Source organism: Sus scrofa, chromosome 10 (assembly GCF_054392235.1).
Source record: "Sus scrofa isolate SSC_HxYL_T2T_F1_AM1 chromosome 10, Sscrofa_HxYL_maternal_Yorkshire_Landrace_v2.0, whole genome shotgun sequence".
NCBI classification, from domain to species: domain Eukaryota; kingdom Metazoa; phylum Chordata; class Mammalia; order Artiodactyla; family Suidae; genus Sus; species Sus scrofa.
Genome location: NC_139392.1, coordinates 42634736 through 42654669, shown reverse-complemented (window position 1 = coordinate 42654669; position 19934 = coordinate 42634736). Strand labels below are relative to the sequence as shown.

General features: G+C 43.5%; 2 pseudogenes; one reads left to right on the top strand and one right to left on the bottom strand.

Annotated features, from left to right (window-relative positions):
- The first annotated feature begins 13824 nt into the window (after positions 1 to 13824).
- LOC110257365 (large ribosomal subunit protein uL15 pseudogene) lies at positions 13825 to 14271 on the top strand (annotated as a pseudogene).
- A 3709-nt stretch (positions 14272 to 17980) lies between these two features.
- Positions 17981 to 19839, bottom strand: LOC146399345 (18S ribosomal RNA; annotated as a pseudogene).
- Positions 19840 to 19934: the final 95 nt, after the last annotated feature.

Here is a 19934-nt window from a genome sequence, read left to right as displayed (position 1 = left end):
TTCTTGTCACTCAACAATACTTCATGGAAATTCATCTGACACAATTCTTAACAGATTTATTTCTTTATACTTACAGATTGTTTTACTTTATTATCTGCACAGCCATTGCTCAGTAACCCCTGGAGAATTGGTTCCAGGACTCCCACCCGCAATGCCCAAATCCATGTCCCTTCTGTCAAATAACAATAGAGTCAGCCTCCATCACTGTGTGTTCCCTGTGCACATATCCAAAAAGCCGATGGTATAATATTCCACAATATGGATGTGCCAGTATTTATTCCTTTTGTTTCCAGGTTTTTGGTAACACAAACAAAGCTACAATGCACATCTTTCAGTATTAAAAAAAAAAAACATGGCTAAGCAATTAAGTCCTACCATACAGCACAGGGAACTATATCCAGTCTCTTGGGATAAACCATGATGGAAGATAATAAAAGGAATGTGTATATATGTATGATGAGGTCACTTTGCTGTACAGCAGAAATTGGCACAACACTGTAAATCAACTATAATTTAAAAAGACAAAAGCAAAAACAATAATGCCACATGTCCTAGGAATAGAAAGTGGCTTCAGCAGACCTGAGCTGAGAGGCTCAACTGTGAGAAACTGTCTCAGGTCTGCCTTCCAGCGTCTGTACAATAAGGAGGTCAAAGTGGAAGAGGACTGGGGTGCGTCCCTTCTTTCTGATAGTATTTATAGTCAAATCATGCCATCACCCACCACAAACTAATTGAGTCCCCAAGACGGGCAGGCACCAACCAGGGCACTGTGGCTTGACCAGGAAGACGGCAGAGCTACCATCCTTGCTGGGGAAAAACATATAATAAACATGAAAGTAAATACCACCAGCTTTATGCATTGAAAACAGCTGGGGGTTTCAGGATGATGGAGGTGGCTTCTCTGTAATGCAGTGGTATTTACATAGATGTGACTTGGTCAGTAATCCAAGTGATTCTAAAGACATTAAATCCATGTGTATCTTGATGTGTCCACAACTCTTTTTGATCCTCAACACTCAAATGAGAGTCCTCTTAGGATTAGTCTAGTTTCTAGAGCTTCAGCGTCTTGTCTTGTAGGTTGGAAGCAAAGCCTGAGAAAGCCTCATTTTTGGAACACTAAGCAGGTGACTCAATATACAGTCAAATTTAGGAACAACTTCATCAGAGAATTGTCAGGAAGCAGGTTTGAGCCCCAAACATCCAGTGAAAAGACTAGGGAGTAAGGAAAGTTGAGATTTGAATTGAAAGGGTGGCTCAGAGACTTTACTCTCCCCACTCCAGAAAGTTTTGCCTTTCAAAATCTTAAACTGCAAAGAGAAATCCCAAAGGGACCTCCACCCCACCCCCTTCCCCAGGATACATCCTAGGACCGTTTCTAGGTCTTGGTTCATTTGATGTGCAATTAGAGATATTAATAATAATAATAATAATAATAATAATAATAATAACCTGCAGTGGGCTGCCAGAAACCCAGCCAAAAGAAAATTCTAGAATTGCAAATGTAAAACGTTCACCCTCTGATAAAGATTATGCTGTTGGGACTGAAAGTCAAAAATAGAAGCAGAAATGACCTGATACTGGAACATCTGAGAAATGAAAGTCCAGGGGGCAAGTCTTGATATCATTCCTAACCCCATTTTTTTTCTGGGAATAAGAACACCCTCTCAAAGGGATGTCATGAGGATTTAAAAATAAGACCTTCATCATGTCAATCATTGAACAGCCCTGAGTTCTTCATACAGGCTTGACCTACACTGGGATCATTCCTGGCAGCATCACTTCCTCCAGTGATTCCAGTGTGTCCAAGAAATTCCTGTGGTTACTGTGGCCAGTTTTGGGACTTAGCCAGTGGGTTACCCAGGTGGCACATTGTGCATTTACTCCATCAATTTGGAAGAGCAAACAGATATTCTGATGTTTTGATTTCTTTGGCTTCTGTATCCCCCCAACCTCCCCACCAAGCCTGCATGTTGGTTATGATCTTATTAAATATGTTGAAGATGCTCCATAACACACATGCACAAATGAGGAAGGGCTCCAATCAACATGTTCTTTTTGTTTTTCTGCCTTCATTTCCCAACTATGCTGACAAAAGATGTAGGTGGGCCCTCTTTTGTTAGTGTACTGCTGATTTTCTCCTGTCTTTGGGCTAAAATTCACTGTGAAAATTTCTTTCTTTTTTTTTATTTTCCCACTGTACAGCAAGGCGATCATGTTATCCTTATGTGTATATATTATAATTACATTTTTCCCCCACCCTTTGTTCTGTTGCAACATCAGTATCTAGACAAAGTTCTCAATGCTATTCAGCAGGATCTCCTTGTAAATCCATTCTAAGTTGTGTCTGATAAGCCCAAGCTGCCGATCCCTCCCACTCCCTCCCCTTCCCATCAGGCAGCCACAAGTCTTTTCTCCAAGTCCATGAGTTTCTCTTCTGAGGAGATGTTCATTTGTGCTGGATATTAGATTCCAGTTATAAGTGATATCATATGGTATTTGTCTTTGTCTTTCTGGCTCATTTCACTCAGTATGAGAGTCTCTAGTTCCATCCATGTTGCTGCAAATGGCATTATGTCATTCTTTTTTATGGATGAGTAGTATTCCATTGTGTATATAGACCACATCTTCCGAATCCAATCATCTGTCGATGGACATTTGGGTTGTTTCCATGTCCTGGCTATTGTGAATAGTGCTGCAATGAACATGCGGGTGCATGTGTCTCTTTTAAGTAGAGTTTTGTCTGGATAGGACAAGAGTAGGATTGTGGGGTCATATGGAAGTTCTATGTACAGATTTCTAAGGTATCTCCAAACTGTTCTCCATAGTGGCTGTACCGGTTTCCATTCCCACCAGCAGTGCAGGAGGGTTCCCTTTTCTCCACAGCCCCTCCCACACTTGTTATTTGTGGATTTATTAATGATGGCCATTTTGACTGGTGTGAGATGGTATCTCATGGTAGTTTTGATTTGCATTTCTCTTATGATCAGCGATGTTGAGCATTTTTTCATGTGTTTGCTGGCCATCTGTATATGTTCCTTGGAGAAATGTATATTCAGGTCTTTTGCCCATTTTTCCATTGATTGATTGGCTTTTTTGCTGTTGGGTTGTATAAGTTGCTTATATATTCTAGAGATTAAGCCCTTGTCAGTTGCTTCATTTGAAACTATTTTCTCCCATTCTGTAAGTTGTCTTTTTGTTTTCTTTTCGATTTCCTTTGCTGTGCAAAAGCTTTTCAGTTTGATGAGGTCCCATGGGTTTATTTTTGCTCTAATTTCTATTGCTTTGGGAGACTGACCTGAGAAAATATTCATGAGGTTGATGTCAGAGAGTGTTTTGCCTATGTTTTCTTCTAGGAATTTGATGGTGTCCTGTCATATATTTAAGTCTTTCAGCCATTTGGAGTTTATTTGTGTGCATGGTGTGAGGGTGCGTTCTCGTTTCATTGCTTTGCATGCAGCTGTCCAGGTTTCCCAGCCATGCTTGCTGAATAGATTTTCTTTTTCCCATTTTATATTCTTGCCTCCCTTGTCAAAGATTAATTAACCATAGGTGTCAGGGTTTATTTCCGGGTTCTCTATTCTGTTCCATTGGTCTGTCTGTCTGATTTGATACCAGTACCACACTCTTTTGATGACTGCAGCTTTGTAGTATTTCTTGAAGTCTGGGAGAGTTATGCCTCCTGCTTGGTTTTTGTTTCTCAGGATTGCTTTGGCAATTCTGGGTCTTTTGTGGATTTTTTGTTCTAGTTCTGTGAAAAATGTCATGGGTAATTTGATAGGGATTGCATTGAATCTGTAGATTGCTTTGGGTAGTATGGCCATTTTTACAATATTGATTTTTTCCAACCCTGGAGCATGGAATATCTTTCCATTTCTTTACATCTTCTTTGATTTCTTTGATCAAAGTTTTATAGTTCTCGGCATATAGGTCCTTTACCTCCTTGGTCAGGTGTATCTCAACGTATTTGATTTTGTGAGGTGCAATTTTGAAAGATATCATATTTTTCTATTCCTTTTCTAATATTTCATTGCCGGTATACAGAAATGGACCTGACTTCTGAATGTTAATCTTATATCCTGCTACTTTGCTGAATTGATTAATCAGTTCAAGTAGTTTTGGGGTTGAGTCCTTAGGGTTTTCTATGTATAGTATCATGTCATCTGCACACAGTGACAGTTTTATCTCTTCTCTTCCTATATGGATGCATTTTATTTCATTTGTTTGTCTAATTGCTGTGGCTAGGACTTCCAAAACTATGTTGAAGAGCAGTGGTGAGAGTGGACATCCCTGTCTTGTTTCAGATTTGAGTGAGAAGGCTTTCAGTTTTTCCCCATTGAGTATTATATTTGCTATGGGTTTATCATAAATGGCTTTGATTATATTCAGGAATGTTCCCTCTATACCCACTTTGGCGAGGGTCTTGGTCATGAATGGATGTTGGACTTTGTCAAATGCTTTTTCTGCATCTATTGAGATGATCATATGATTTTTGACTTTTTTTTTGTTAATGTGGTGTATGATGCTGATTGATTTGCGTATGTTGAACCATCCTTGTGAACCTGGGATGAACCCAACCTGGTCATGGTGTATAATTTTTTTGTTATGTTGTTGGATTCGGTTGGCTAAGATTTTGTTGAGAATTTTTGCATCTATATTCATCAATGATATTGGCCGATAGTTTTCTTTTTTGGTGGTATCTCTGTCTGGTTTTGGCATTAGGGTGATGGTGGCATCATAGAATGTCTTTGGGAATATTCCTTCTTCTTCAATCTTTTGAAAGAGTTTAAGGAGGTTGGGCACCAATTCCTCTTTATATGTTTGATAGAATTCACCTGTGAAGCCATCTGGTCCTGGACTTTTATTCGTAGGGATTGAATTTATGACCTCTTCAATTTCATTTCTAGTGATCGGTCTGTTCAGTTGGTCTGTTTCTTCTTGATTCAGTTTTGGCAGGCTGTAAGATTCTAGAAAATTGTCCATTTCTTCCAGATTGTCAAACTTGTTGCCGTATAGTTGTTCATAGAATTCTCTTATGGTTTTTTGTATTTCTTCTGTATCCGTTGTAATTTCTTCTTTTTCATTTATAATTTTGGTTATTTGGGTTCTTTCTCTCCTCTTTTTAGTGAGTCTGGCCAGGAGTTTGTCAATTTTGTTGACCTTTTCAAAGAACCAGCTCTTGGTTTTATTCATTTTCTCTATTGTTTTTGAGTCTCTATTTTATTGATTTCTTCTTTGATCTTTATAATTTCCTTCCTTCTGCTGACTTTAGGACATTTTTGTTCTTCTTTTTCTAATTCGTTTAGGTGGAGGGTTAAGTTGTCAATTTGGGATCTTTCTTCTTTTTTGAGAAAGGCCTGTATTGCTATAAATTTCCCTCTGAGCACTGCTTTCGCAGCATCCCATAGATTTTGAGAGGTCGTGTCTTCAGTATCATTTGTTTCAAGGTATTTTTTAATTTCCTTCTTGATTTGCTCATTGACCCATTGGTTTTTTAGTAGCATGTTGTTTAGTCTCCATGTAGTAGGTTTTTTCTCTTTCCTTTTCCCATGGTTAATTTCTAATTTCATGGCCTTGTGGTCAGAGAAGATACTTGAGCTAATTTCTATGCTCCTAAATTTGTTGAGGTTAGCTTTGTGTCCCAATATGTGGTCGATTCTTGAGAATGTTCCATGAGCATTTGAGAAGAATGTGTATTCTGATTTTTTTGGATGTAGTGTCCTGAAGATATCAATGAAGTCTAACTTTTCTATTGTTTCCTTTAGGAGCTCTGTTGCTTTATTGGTTTTCTGTCTAGAGGGTCTGTCCATTGATGTGAGGGGGGTATTAAGGTCTACTATGATTGTATTCTCATCAATATCTCCCTTTATGTCTGTGAATATTTGTTGTATGTATCTGGGTGCTCCTATATTTGGGGCATATATGTTGACGATAGTAATATCCTCTCTTTGGATGGATCCCTTAATCATTAAGTATTGTCCTTCTTTGTCTTTCTTTATGTCTTTTGTTTTAAAGTCTATTTTGTCTGATATGAGTGTTGCGACTCCTGCTTTTCTGTCGTGTCTATTGGCGTGAAATATTTTTCCCCACCCTTTCACTTTCAATCTATATGTACCCTTGGTCCTAAGGTGAGTTTCTTGTAGGCAGCATATTGAAGGTTTTTGCCTTTTTATCCACTCAGCCAGTCTGTGTCTTTTGATTGGGGCATTCAGTGCATTGACATTTAAGGTGATAATTGATAGACGATTGTTTATTGCCATTTTAAACCTCGTGTTCCAGTTGATTCTATGGTTCTCCATTCTTCCTTTCTTTTTTTTTTTTTTTTTTTAGTTGGATGGTCTCCTGTTATTATCTGCTTGAGTGTACTTTTTTCATTTTTTGCAAATGCAATATTTGGTTTTGGCTTGTGGTTGCCCTGGTTTTTAAGTATGCTAACCCCTTCCCATAATTGTGTGTTTTAGCCTGATGGTCCTGTAAGTTCAAACACTTCATTACTCTATTAAATTTAAGAAGAGAAACATACAAACAAACAAAAAGGGTTATTTATTTCCTAACATGCCTTGCCCACAGTTTATGGTTTTGATGACTCTTTTTTATTTCTTTCTTTTTAATTTTATTTTGTTTGAAGCATGTTCATGATTAAATCTGTATGCTGGCTTATTTGAGTGACTGTTCTCTGATTGTGGTTTCCTCAGTCCTACTTCTTCCTCTTCTCCTTTTTTTTCTTTTCTTTTTTCTTCCCTTTCCTTCCTTTCTTTTTGGTTTAGAGAAGCCCTTTCAATATTTCCTTTAACCTGGGTTTTGTGTTGCTGTATTCTTTAAGTTTTTGTTTGTTGGAAAATATTTTCATTTCCCCTTCCATTTTAAGTGATATTCTTGCTGGATAGAGTAGTCTACGTTGCATATTTTTTTTCCTTTTAGCACTTTAAATATCTCTTGCCATTCCCTCCTGGCCTGTAGTGTTTCTGTAGAGAAATCAGCTGATAATCTTATGGGGGTTCCCTTGTAGGTAGCATTCTGCTTTTCTCTTGCTGCCTTTAGGATCCTCTCTTTATTACTAACTTTTGCCATTTTTATTATGATGTGTCTTGGTGTGGGTCTGTTTGGGTTCAGTTTGTTTGGAGCCCTCTGTTCTTGTTGTATCTTGAACCCAGTATCCTTTAGATTGGGGAAGTTTCCAGCGATAATTGCTTCAAATATATTTTCCATCCCCTTATCTTTTTCTACTCCTTCTGGAATTCCTATTATGCGTAGATTGGCCCACTATATATTATTCCATAGGTCCCTTATATTGCTTTCCTGTTTTTTGATTCGGTTTTCTGTCTGCTGACCGGATTGAGTGATTTCCATTATTCTATCTTCCATATCACTGATTCGTTCTTCTGCATTATTCATTCTGGTTTTTACTGCCCTTAGTTCGGTTTGCATCTCTACAAATGAATGTTCTAGTTTTTCTTGGCTCCTCCTTATATTTTCTAGTTCCTTTCTGAGGGTATCTGCACTACTGTTCCTATCTTCTCTTAATTCCTTCAGTATTTTCACTATTTCTCTTTTGAACTCCAGGTCTGTCAGACTGCAGAGATCTGTTTCATTGTTGACTGTTTTAGGTGAGTTCTCCTGTTGGTTTGACTGGGGGTGGTTTCTCAGCTTCTTCATCTTGCTTGTTGTTTTCTTTCTCCTGAGGGAGTTGTACTCTCCTTGACTGGGCAGTGTTTGCCTTGTCACTGCCATGGAATATTTCCTGATTGCTGGCATTGTTGGTCAATCTTTTTTGAGGCAGTGTGGCTCTTCTGGAGTGTTTATGGGGCTAAACCCTTTGCTTCAAAGGGTTTCGTTGAAGCAAAGGAGGACTTCCTGAGGGCAGACAGGACTGGAAGGTCCACACCACGATGGTAGCAGAGTTCACTTGGTCATGCAGAGCCTGCTCTGGTGTTTTTAGGCTGTGGGGTTCTTGCAGGGGTTTGGCGGTGTTGGGCAGCTGTTCCTCAGGAGTGCAGCACCCCCATGGGGTTGGAGCAGCTATCTGGGTCACTGAGAACCTAAGAGGCTCTTCCCTAGGGCAGCCAAACTCAGAAGGACGGCCTGCGAATGTAGGCGGATATTTTCACAGTCTGGCCAAACTTGGTGCAGCTTTTCTGGGCTGCAGGGCGTCCTCCAGGGGGCTGGTGGTGCTGAGCAGCTATTCCACGGGAGTGGGGCACCCCCTGAAGTCTTGGGTGGCTAGCAGGGCCGCTGAAAACCCAAGAGGCTCCTCCCCAGGGCAGCCCAACTCAGAAAGATCGTCTGAGATCTTTTCATGGCTCAGCCAGGCTTGTTGCCATTTTTCTGGGCGTCAGGGGGGCCTGCCTGGAGCTGGCAGTCCTATGCAGCTGATCTGCTAGGGCCTGGCACCCCCTGGGGGCTTGGGCAGGTAGCAGGGCCGCTGAAAACCCAAGAGGCTCCTCCCTGGGGCAGCCGGAATCAGAAAAACCATCCAAGAATTAGGCAGATGTATTCACGGCCTGGCTAGGCTTGTTCTAGCTTTTCTGGGCTGCAGGCCTTTTCTCAGGGGCTGGAGGTGTTTGGTGCTGCTCTGCGGAAGTGTAGTCCTTCCAAAGGGCAAGCAGGCCTGTGCAGGGACAACCCCTGTGGTGGTAGGCTTCAGGCAATTGTTGAGGCCATTCCTCCCAGATGGCAGGCAGCCCCAGGTCCGGCGACAGTGTAGGGGGTGGCAGGTGTGAGGGGGAGGGGATGCACTGGGAAGCACAGCTTTCAGCTAGCTAGCAGGCCTGTAAGCTTGCTGTGGCATGGGGAGTATTCTATGGGGACCCACCCCTTCTTCTCTCACCTCCCCAGCACAGGCACAGACCAAGCTCTTCTCCCAGGTTCCCTCTGATGCAGCTTTCCACTTCCCCACCCCTAGAGTATTGCTCCCTTCCTCTGCAACAGCTTTGTTTTCTAGTCTCCCAGGCAGTCTCTGCCCCGTCAAACTTGACAGACCGGTTTCTAGACCTCCCAAACAGTCTCCACACCGCCCCACACCCCCAGTCCTTTCTCGGGGACTAACCTTCAGAGCTGAGGTCTCGGTGCCCAGCCCCCACCCAGGCGTCTCAATTTTTGATGACTGTGCCCGTAGTTCAGATGGTCCGTTCGGTTCTTGATCAGCTTTTCAGTTCTCCAACTTACCGCTACACTCTTCTCTGCATCTGGAGATTCCTACGGTTCGTTTGATCTTTCCCCCGAGTAAGTGATTTTCCAGGGCGGAATCCCTTTCTCCTCCTCAGTTCCCTTTCGCGAGCACCCGTCCCGCTTGCATTCACCTTCTCTCACTCTCCTCTCTTCTCCCATTCTGCCCAGTAAGATCACGAACTTCTTGCCATTATTGGAGTTTAGGTTCCTCTGCCAGCGATTGGTTGCTGTTCTGTGTGAGTCATTTATTCTGTAGATGTGCTTTTTTTGTTGTGTTTGTGGGAGAGGGCGAGCGTGTCCCCCTATTCCTCCGCCATCTTGTCCTCCCCTCGGTAAAATATTTAAAGGTGTTTTACAAGCCTTTGTTTTTTGTTTTTTGTGCTTCACCCAGAGCATATGGAGGTTCCCAGGCTAGGGATTGAATTGGAGCTACAGCTGCCAGCCTATACCACAGACACAGCAATGCAGGATTCAAGATGTCTCTGTGCCCTTACCACAGATCACAGTAACACCATATCCTTAACCCACTGAGCAATGCCCTCATCCTCATGGATTCTAATCAGATTCATTTCTGCTGTGCCACAATGGGATCTCCACAAGCCATTTAAAGAAGTCCTCTTTGGGAGTTCCCTTGTGGCACAGTGACTAAGGATCTGGCATTATCACTGCAGTGGCTTGGGTCACTGCTGTGGCATGGGTGTGGGATCCATCCCAGACCTGGGAACTTGTGCATGTCATGGGTTTGGCTCCCCCCCCAAAAAATAGTCCTTTTTGGGGAGAGAGAAATTGTCTTTGCTCTTAAGGTGCTTGAATTTTTGATAATTTAATAATAAAAACCCAATAGTTTTAATAGTTACTTTTAGTCATTTGAAAATAAGGGCTAATCAATTTGTAATTTTAATGATGGAGTAAAAATAATTTGAACAATTCAAAAAATCAGATGTTGGGTGCATGATGTTCTTTTTTCTATAACTACAGGCCACTGATTTTCACTTACTAAATTAAATTTGAGAAGTATTCATCAAGGCCTAGAGCCAGACATTCACAGGACAATGAAGCCCATGCCCTGCCCTGGAGGTACTCATGATTTGGCTGAGGACATGTTATTCCTTGTGAAAACTGAACCAGATGAGATTGAAATTGTAGCTCAAGATGACATCATAAAGGAAATCCAATTACTGACAGGAATGGTGTGGGGGGAAAGGCATCCAGGTGGTGTGCAGAGAGAGGTCCCTAAGGCCTGTGGGGGAGATAGGGTCCAAAGAGGCTGAGTCCAATAATCCAAGAGAAAAATGAGCAAAGGTTCCTTGAAAATCCCTTAGACATACGAAAATATGCCCAGCCTCACCACCAGAGGAAGACAAATGGCAACCTTGAGCCTGTGGTGTCTCCTGCTATCACACTGGCAGAGGAAAAACAAATTTGAGGTTCACTGTCAGGGAAAAGGAACCACTCCCACACCACAAGTGCAACTGGCAATGTTGGGCTCTTCCAGGAAGATAATTCAGCCATGAAACCCACCCTGCACATGCTGCAACTCCCAGACCAAAAATTCCAGTTCTGGGAAGGAACCTCCAGTGTGTCTGCACATCAAGCAATGACATATGTGTAAGATTACTCACTGAGGCATTCCTTGTTAGAAAAAGATATTGAGGAGAAAAGCAACTAAAAGTCAATGAACGGGGCCATCTTCCATCATTTAGACTAGACCCATGAAATGGACTACTCTGTGGCTCCTAAAAAAAAAAGGCAAATATTTATTGATTGTGCCAGGAATTATTCTAAGTCTTTTCTTTTTTTTTTTTTTCTTTTTTAAGGCTGCACCTGCAGCATATGGAAGTTCACAGGCTGAGGGTAGAATTGGAGCTGCAGTTGTAGTCCATACCACAGCATGGCAACACTGGATCTGAGCATCATCTGCAACTTATGCCATGGCTCATGACAGTGCCAAATCCTTAACCCACTGAGTGAAGTCAGGGATCACACCTTGCATCCCCACAGACACTATGTTGCATTCCTAACACATTGATCCACCATGGGAACTCCTAATCTAAGTCCTAAGTGCTTCTTTACTTAATCCTGTTAATAACCTTCTGGAGTGTTTTAGTATAGTCCCCTCCACTTCTCAGAGGAGGAAACTGAGGCACAGAGAGATTTAGTAACTCACCTAGTGTTATGCAACTAGTAAGCAGCATGATTAGTGTTAAGTGAAAAAGATCAAGGTACAAACAATGCACAGAGAATGCTCATGTTTGTGTAGAAAAGAGAGTAAAAAATAATAAATGCATATATTTATGCATTTATGTAGACACATGTGGGTATGGATATGTATGTTAACATCTGTTTTAGAGTTTAGAACATCTCTGGAAAGGGGCAGGGGAGTCAGAATCTATTAACTGTGGCTGCCTCTGGGGCTGGAAACTTTGTTTCTGAAAGACAGAGGAGAAGGTGAGATTTACTTTTCACTGTATAGATATTTTTTGCCTTTTAGAGGGCTGAACCCATGGCATTTGGAGGTTCCCAGCCTAGGGGTTGAATCAGAACTGTAGCTGCTGGCCCATGCCCTAGCCACAGCAATGCCAGATCTGAGCTGCATCTGTGAACTACACCAGAGCTCATGGCAAAACCAGATCCTTAACCCACTGAACATGGCCAGGGATTGAACGTGAACCCTCATGGATACTAGTCAGATTCACTTCCACTGAGCCATGATGGAACTCCTACACTGTATATAATTTTCCACCCACTAAACTTTTGTATCACATATGTGAAATGCCTGTTCATTAATTTTACAAGTTTGATTAAAACAATTTTTTGAGTAGATAGAAGAGGAAGGAACTGGAGGTCATTCTTTCAAACTCTCTCTTCTTTTATGGAGTGCGCAAGTTCCTAGGCCAGGGATGGAACCTATGCCACACCAGTGGTAATGCTGGATCCTTAACTAAGAGGCCACCAGGAAACTCCATGAAAAGCTGTCTGTTGGTGTGTATAGTCCAATACAGTAGCCACTGGCACATGAGGCTCCTGGGCAATTGAGATGTAGCTGGTCTGGGCTGACATGTCCCCTAAGTGTAAAAGACACACCTGATTTCAAAGACTTAGTATGAAAAAAGTATAATATTGAATTAAATTTTGTATCAATGATGTGTTAAATGATATGTTAGATATATTTAGTTAAATAAGATATATTGTGAAAATTAATTTTACCTTTTTGCTTTTTGTTTGTTTTTGCATTTTAAAGAAAGCTAATAGAAAATTTACAATTATGGATTTATATGTGTCATGCCTCAGTGGTAATGAACCTGACTAGTATCTACAAGGATACAGTTTCAATCTCTGGCCTTGCCCAATGGGTTAAGGATCTGGCATTGCCATGAGCTGTGGTGTAGGTCACAGATGATATTTGCATCTGGAATTGCTGTGGTAATGGTGTATGCCAGCAGCTGAAGATCTGCTTCTATTCCTAGTCTGCGAACCTTCATATGGCATGGGTATGGACATAAAAAAGCAAAAAAAAATTACACATGTGGGTCACACCCAACATGACCATTAGGAGACAGGGCCCATAAGGACTTGAAGTCATAAGGGTGGAGTCCTGAAGTTCCCATTGTGGCTCAGTGAAACAAACCTGACTTGTATCCATGAGGACATGGGTTCAGTCCTTGGCCCCACCAGTGGGTTAAGGATCTGGGTTGCCACAAGCTGTTGTGTAGGTTGAAGATGACACTCGGATCTGGTGTTGCTGTGGCTGTGGCATAGGCTGGCAGCTGCAGCTCTGATTCAACCTGGGAATTTTCATAGGCCACAAGTGTGACCGTAAAAAGAAAAAAAAAAAAATAAGTGTTGGGCCCTAATGAAATAAGACAGATGACTTTATAAGAAGAGAAAGATACACCAGAGATCTCTTTCTTCCCTTGAATGTACAGAGAAAAGGCCATGTGAGGTCACAGCAAAAAGGCCGCATCTACAAGCTGAGGACAAAGGCCTCACCAGAAACCAACCTTGATCTTGGGCTTGCAGCCTCCAATGTAAGAAAATACATTTGTGTTGTTAAACCACCAAGTCTGTGGTTTTCTATGATGCAAACCCAAGCTGACAGAAAGAAAGAAAGAAAGAAAGAAAGAAAGAAAGAAAGAAAGAAAGAAAGAAAGAAAGAAAGAAAGGAAGGAAGGAAGGAAGAAAGGAAGAAAGAGAAATGAAATGAAATGAAATGAAAGCACCATGTGCTGGAGGAGACCACTTTCTCTACAGAAAGCAATGTGACTCTCCCCCCTCTATTTCACAGGTAGAGTCTCAGTTGCACAGCTGAGTGGGGCTTTGAGCCCAGCACAGGTGTATTCCAAAGCCTGTGTCTTTAACCATCAGGTGGATGTGAATCTCATGCATTTTTTGGACTACTCTACAATATGCCTTATTTAAAGTGTGAGGAAGTTCCATTTCTCACTGTGTCAAGAGAGACAGGACAGGTAAACACTACGAACATCCATTTATAAGGATGTTTTCAGCTGCAGGTAGTGATAGAGGGATGAAATTTGGATGAACAGTGAGTCCATCTTTTACTTCACTTTACAGGAACCCAGAGGTTGGCTGTTCCAGGACCTTTTCAGATTACCAGCACCATTAAGAAATCAGCCCTCCTCTTTTGTTGAAGCCAGTGACATGCCATCCAGACGAAGGAAGACTTGGAAACTTGGGGGCCACATGAGCCATGGCCATGGCTGCATCAGCAAACACCAGAAGCACCCAGGAGTCTGGGGTAATGCTGGAGGTATGTATTGCTGAAGGTTCAACCTCAACAAAAATCACTCTGGATACCTTGGGAAAGTTGGTATGAGGCAGTACCACTTAGAGAGGAACCAGAGCTTTTGTGAGCTGTCAACCGTGACACATTGTGGACCTTTGTCAGTAAGCAGACATGGGTAAATGCTGCAAAGAAAAAGAGTGGAACTGCCCCCTATCACTGATGGTGTACCATCAGGCTACTACAAAGTTCTAGGAAAGGGAAAACTCCCAAAACAGGGTGTCGTCCTGAAGGTCAAATCCTTCAGCAGAAGAGCTAAGGATAAGATTATGGGTGTGAGTGAGTCCTGTGTCTTTGTAGCTTGAAACCACATGGTGTGAAATTCATTAAATGTTAACAAGTGGAAAAAAAAAGAGGAGGAGGAGAGTGGGCAGGAGGAGGGAGAGGAGGAATTGGAGGGGGAGGAGGGAGAGGGGCTTCAGTAGTATAAAACTCTCTCAGAATGTGTTCTCCTTTATGGAGAAGTCTGATTTGGTATGAAAAAGCCTTCTTTTCACAAGCAGAAAAAAGCAGAACCTAGTGAAACCATGTGATAATCTCCTGATCGCAATCTCACCAACACCACAAAACCAAATACTAGAAGCTTCCTACGTGCAAAGTATATTGTACTCAGTGAACAAACAGCAGTCATAACGGTTGTTTACTTTGGAAATTGACCCTCACCTTTTTCCCACTTAGACCTGTGTTATGCCAATGGCAAATCAGCCTCCCACCACTGACAAATGCCCTATGTGCACTACTTGCTTACAGGGGGTTTCAGTAGCTTAACACACACTCAAAACCTGTTCTCATTTATGGAGAAGTCTGATTTGTTAAGAAACTGCCTTCTTTTATCAAGCAGAGAAAAAGGAGAACACAGAGAGCCTGGGTGATATTCTCCTGATGGCAGCCTCAACAAGTCCACAAATCCAAATGCCAGAAGCATCTTACTTGCAAAGTATATTGTACTCAGTGAACAAACATCAGCCCCAATGGTGGTGTGCTTAGGAGACACAGCCTCGATTTTTCCCATCAAGGCCTGTGTTATACCAAAGGTGAATGAGACCAAACACTGCCAAATGAACTGTGAGCACTGCTTGGATGCAATGGGATTCAGTAGCTTAAAACCTACTCAAACACATTCTCAGATATGGAGAATTTGATTTGGTATGAAATTGCCTTCTTTTCACAAGCAGGGAAAAGCAGCCCCTAGCGAGCCAGGCAGATAATCTCCTGATGGTAATGCTCCGAACTTTACTAAACAGGAGGGTCAAAGCTTCTTACTTGCAAAGTATATTGTACCCTGTGAATGAACACCAGCCCCAATGATGGTTTGCTTCAGAAAGCAAACCTTGCCTTTTTCCCACCTAGGCCTCTGGTTTACCAAGGACAAATGAGCCCCAACACTGTCAAATATCCCGTGTGCACTGCTTGTTTACCTGGGGCCTCAGTAGCTTAAACCCACACAGAACACTTTCTCACATATGGAGGTTTTGTGCAAAAAATGCCTTCTGTCACATGCAGAGAAAAGCAGAACCTACTGAGCCAGGGTGATAATTGCCTGATAGCAATCTCACAACTCCGCAAACAAGAATCTGGAAGCTTCTGACTTATGAAGTACATTATCCTCAGTAAACACACATCAGCCCCAATGGTGGTTTTCTTTGGAAAGCAACCCTTGCTTCCCCCCCCCCCTTAGAACTTTGTAATACCAAGGGCAACTGAACAGCAAGAGTGTCAAATGCACTGCTTGTTTGCAGGAGGATTCATTATCTTAAAACACACTCAAATCATGTTATATTGTGTGCAGAAGTTTCACTAGTTATGACAAGGCCTTCTTTTCACAAGTGGAGAAAAGCAGCACCTAGCAAGCTAGGGTGATAATCCCCTGATGGCAATCTCACCAACTACATATAACAAGAAGCTTCTTCCTTGCAAAGTATATTATACTCAGTGAACAAACAGCAACCCCAATGGTGGTTTGCTTTGGAAACCAACTCTTGACTTTTTCCCACAAGACCTGTGACCTGTGTTATACCAACGGCGAATAAGCACCACCACTTAAAAAAGCTCTGTGGGCACTGCTTCTTTACAGGGGGGCTCAGTAGCTTCAAACCCACTGAGAAAGCATTCTCCATTGTGGAGAGGTCAGATATGGGATGAAGATGCCTTCTTTTCTACAAGCTGGGAAAAGCAGCACCTAGCGAGCTAGGGTGATAATTGTCTAATGGCAATATTATGAACTCCACAAAACAAGACACTGGAAGCTTCCTATTTGCAAAGTATATTGTGCTCAGTGAACGAACATCTGTGACAATTGTGGTTTGCTTTGGAAACTAAGCCTTGCATTTTTCCCACGTACACTTATGCTATAAAAAGGACAAATGAGTCCAACAACTGCCAAGAGAACTGTGAGCACTGCTTGTATGCAGGGGGCTTCAGTAGCTTAAAACTCACTCAAAATGCATTCTCAATTGCAGAGGAGTCTGTTTTGGTAGGAAAGTGACTTCTTCACAGGCATGGAGAAGTAGCACCCAGCGAGTTAGGGAGATATTCTCCTGATGGCCATGTCCCCAACTCCACAAAACAGGATGCTTGAAGCTTCCTACTTGCAAAGTACATTGTCCTCTGTGAACACACATGAGCCTGAGTGGTGGTTTTGTTCCAAAAGGAACCCTTCCCCTATTCCCGCCTAGGCCAGTGTTATGCCAAGGGAAAATGAGCCTCAAAAATGCCAAATGCCCTTTGTGCACTGCTTGTTTCAGGGGGCTTCAGTAGATTAAAACCCACTCAAAAAGTGTTCTTCTCTATGGAGAAGTCTGATATGGTAGGAGGTGTCTTCCTTTCAACAAGAGGGGAAAAGTAGCATGAAGCCAGATAGAAGATAAATGGCCTGATGGCAATATCACCAACTCCACAAAACAAGACACTGCAAGCTTCCTAGTTGTGAAGTCTATTGTACTCAGTGAACACACACCAAACCAAATGGTGGTATGCCTCAGAAACCAATCCTTGCCTTTTTCCCACCTATGCCTCTGTTATACTAAGGGCAAGTGAGCCCAACCAGTTCCATATGCCCTGTGTGCACTGCTAGTTTACAGCAGGGTTCAGGAGCTTAAACACACTCAAAATGTGTTCTCACATATGGAGAAGTCTGATTTTGTGTGAAAATGCCTTCTTTCCTCAAGCAGATAAAAGAACATAAGGAGCATGGGTGATAGTCGCCTGATGGCAATCTCACCAAGTCCACAAAACCAGATGCTGGAAGGGAGGCTATGACGGGAAACCATGGGGCACAAGCAGGGCCAGGGACCAAAACATGGGTGATGGGGATGGAGATAGGGAGAGAGAAAGCCAAACGGAGAAGAGACCCGAGGCTTGGAGGGCACAGGGAGAGATCCCCCTGGGGAAAGTGGCAGCAGGATCAGAGCAGTGGAGTGGAGGCACAGAGGACCAACAACTGGGAGAAAACCTGGTCCAGAGCTGGCAGCCAGAGGCGAAGCCCATTCCACGGTGGGCCGAACATGCCTCAGGCAGTTGGGCCTCATGATCCAGAGGCACTCAGGTGACAGGTCATGGCCCCCCAAAAAACCCGGGATCAACCCTCGGACCTGCCTTCGGGGACACAGCAGGAAGGTCAGGTGGAAGGGAAATGCCAGAGTGCAGGCAAGCACTACACAGTGAGTGAGGGGGGTTCACCAGAGAAGAATGTGGGTAGCAGCCAGGTTTGTGGGGGAGGAGGAGGCACAGGGTTGGGAGCAGGCCAGGGAAGGAACAGCAGAACCTCCCGACCCGGGTCCATTGGATGCCTTCCATGCTCCCCCCCCAGCATCTCTTGCCTTCCTTCCTTCCCCTTGGGTGACATGACAAGGGCACCATCTGCTTCTGGGTCATGCCCCCCTCTTCTCCCACTGTGCAACACATGCCTCTGGATGCCGTCCTCTGGCTCTTGCATCCTGCACACACTAGTGGAGGGGGCCAGCAAGCTGGAGGGCAGACAGAGGGCACCACCACAGTCCGTGTTCTCACAAAAGTTAATGATCCTTGCACCTGCAGAAAGCTTGTTATGACTTTCACTTCCTCTAGGTAGTCAAGTTCAACCATCTTCTCAGCAGTCTGCCAGGGCTGTGTGCCAACCCTGGTGGGGTGTATCTGAGAGCCTCACTAAACCATCCCAATGGTAGTAGCGATGGGCGGTGTGTACAAATGGCAGGGACTTAATCAACACAAGCTTATGATTCACACTTACTGGGAATTCCTCGTTCATGGGGAATAATTGCAATCCCTGATCCCCATCATGAGCAGGGTTCAGCGGGTTACCAGTGCCTGCCAGTCAGTGTAGTGCACGTGCAGCCCCAGACACCTAAGGGCATCACAGACCTGTTATTGCTCAATCTTAGGGGGCTGAATGCCACTTGTCTCTCTAAGAAGTTGGGGGATGCTGACCGCTTGGAGGTCACATAACTAGTTAGCATGCCAGTGCCAGAGTCTCACTAGTTATCAGAATTAACCAGACAAATGGCTCCACCAACAAAGAATGGCCATGCACCAGCACCCATGGAACTGAGAAAGAGCTATCAATCTGTCAATCCTGTCCATGTCCAGGTGGGGAGAGGTTTCCCATGTTGAGTCAATATAAGCTGCAGGCTCCACTCCTGGTGGTGCCCTTCCATCAATTCCTTTAAGTTTCACCTTTTCAACCATACTCCCCCCAGAATCCAAAGACTTTGGTTTCCCGGAAGCTGCCTGGTGGGTCACGGGAATAACATCACCACATCTCCAGTTGGTATCGTTTATGGTTGGAACTATGACAGCATCTGATTGTCTTCAAACTTCTGATTTTTGTTCTTGATTGATGAAAACATTCTTGGCAAATGCTTTTGCTCTGGTCCATCTTGTACTGGTCCAAGAATTTCACCTCTAGTGGTGCAATATGAATGTCCCTGGCTGTCCTTAATCATGGTCTCAGTTCTGAAAACCAACAAAGTAGAACCATGGTCCTATTCCATTATTCTTAGCTGTGGTATCCAGGAGGCTTGGGCCTGCTTCGAATACTCTAATTTTTTTCAAAGTAAATGCTTAGGGCCCCATGGGGCACCTAAGCTAAGAGCATCAAGAGGGTGCTGAGAGGCAAGGTGTAGGACCGGTGGTGGCTCGCCTTGTTGCAGACAGCCTGCCCACTCCCAAGATCCAACTATGAGCTTTTTAACTGCAGCAACTGTAATATATGCCATTGGAGGTAGAATTACAATGGCTGCTGACATCAGACTTGCCCTCCAATGGATCCTCATGGAAGGATTTAAAGTGGACTCATTCCAATTACAGGGCCTCGAAAGAGTTCTGTAGTGTTATTTTTCATCACTACCTCACTGGGAACGGAGTGGGTAATTTGCATGCCTGCTGCCTTCCTTGGTTGTGGAGGCCATTTCTCAGACTCCCTCTCCAGATTTGAACCCTGACTCCCCATCACTCATGGTCACCATGGTAGGCACAGTGACTACCATTGAAAGTTGATAGGGCAGGCATTCGAAGGAGTTGTTGCTGCCACAGGGCCATGTGATTGGCCTGAGATTATCTAGGGTCTCCAAAGCCAACCCCCTCCCCCTGCCAACTGGGGCCAGGGAGTGAGGGGAGGAGGCTGACTAGGTTGGTTTTGGCCTGATAAATTCATGGATTTCCCCCACCACACATCACGCAAAGAGAGTCAGTGCCCAATAGGCATGGATTATCGCTAAGATTATCAGTTATTCAAGTAGAAGAGGAGCAAGCAACCAAAGGAACCGTAACTGATTTAATGAGCCATTTGCAGTTTCACTGTACCTGCTCTGCATACTTAGATATGCATGCCTTAATCTTTGAGACAAACATATGCTACTGGCAGGATCAACCAAGTAGGAGATGAGGGGACAGTGGGCCAGGTGGACCACAGTGTGAGGTGTGTGGGGGCAGCACGTGTGGGGGTGGGGAGCATCTGCAGGGCAGGGGGCAG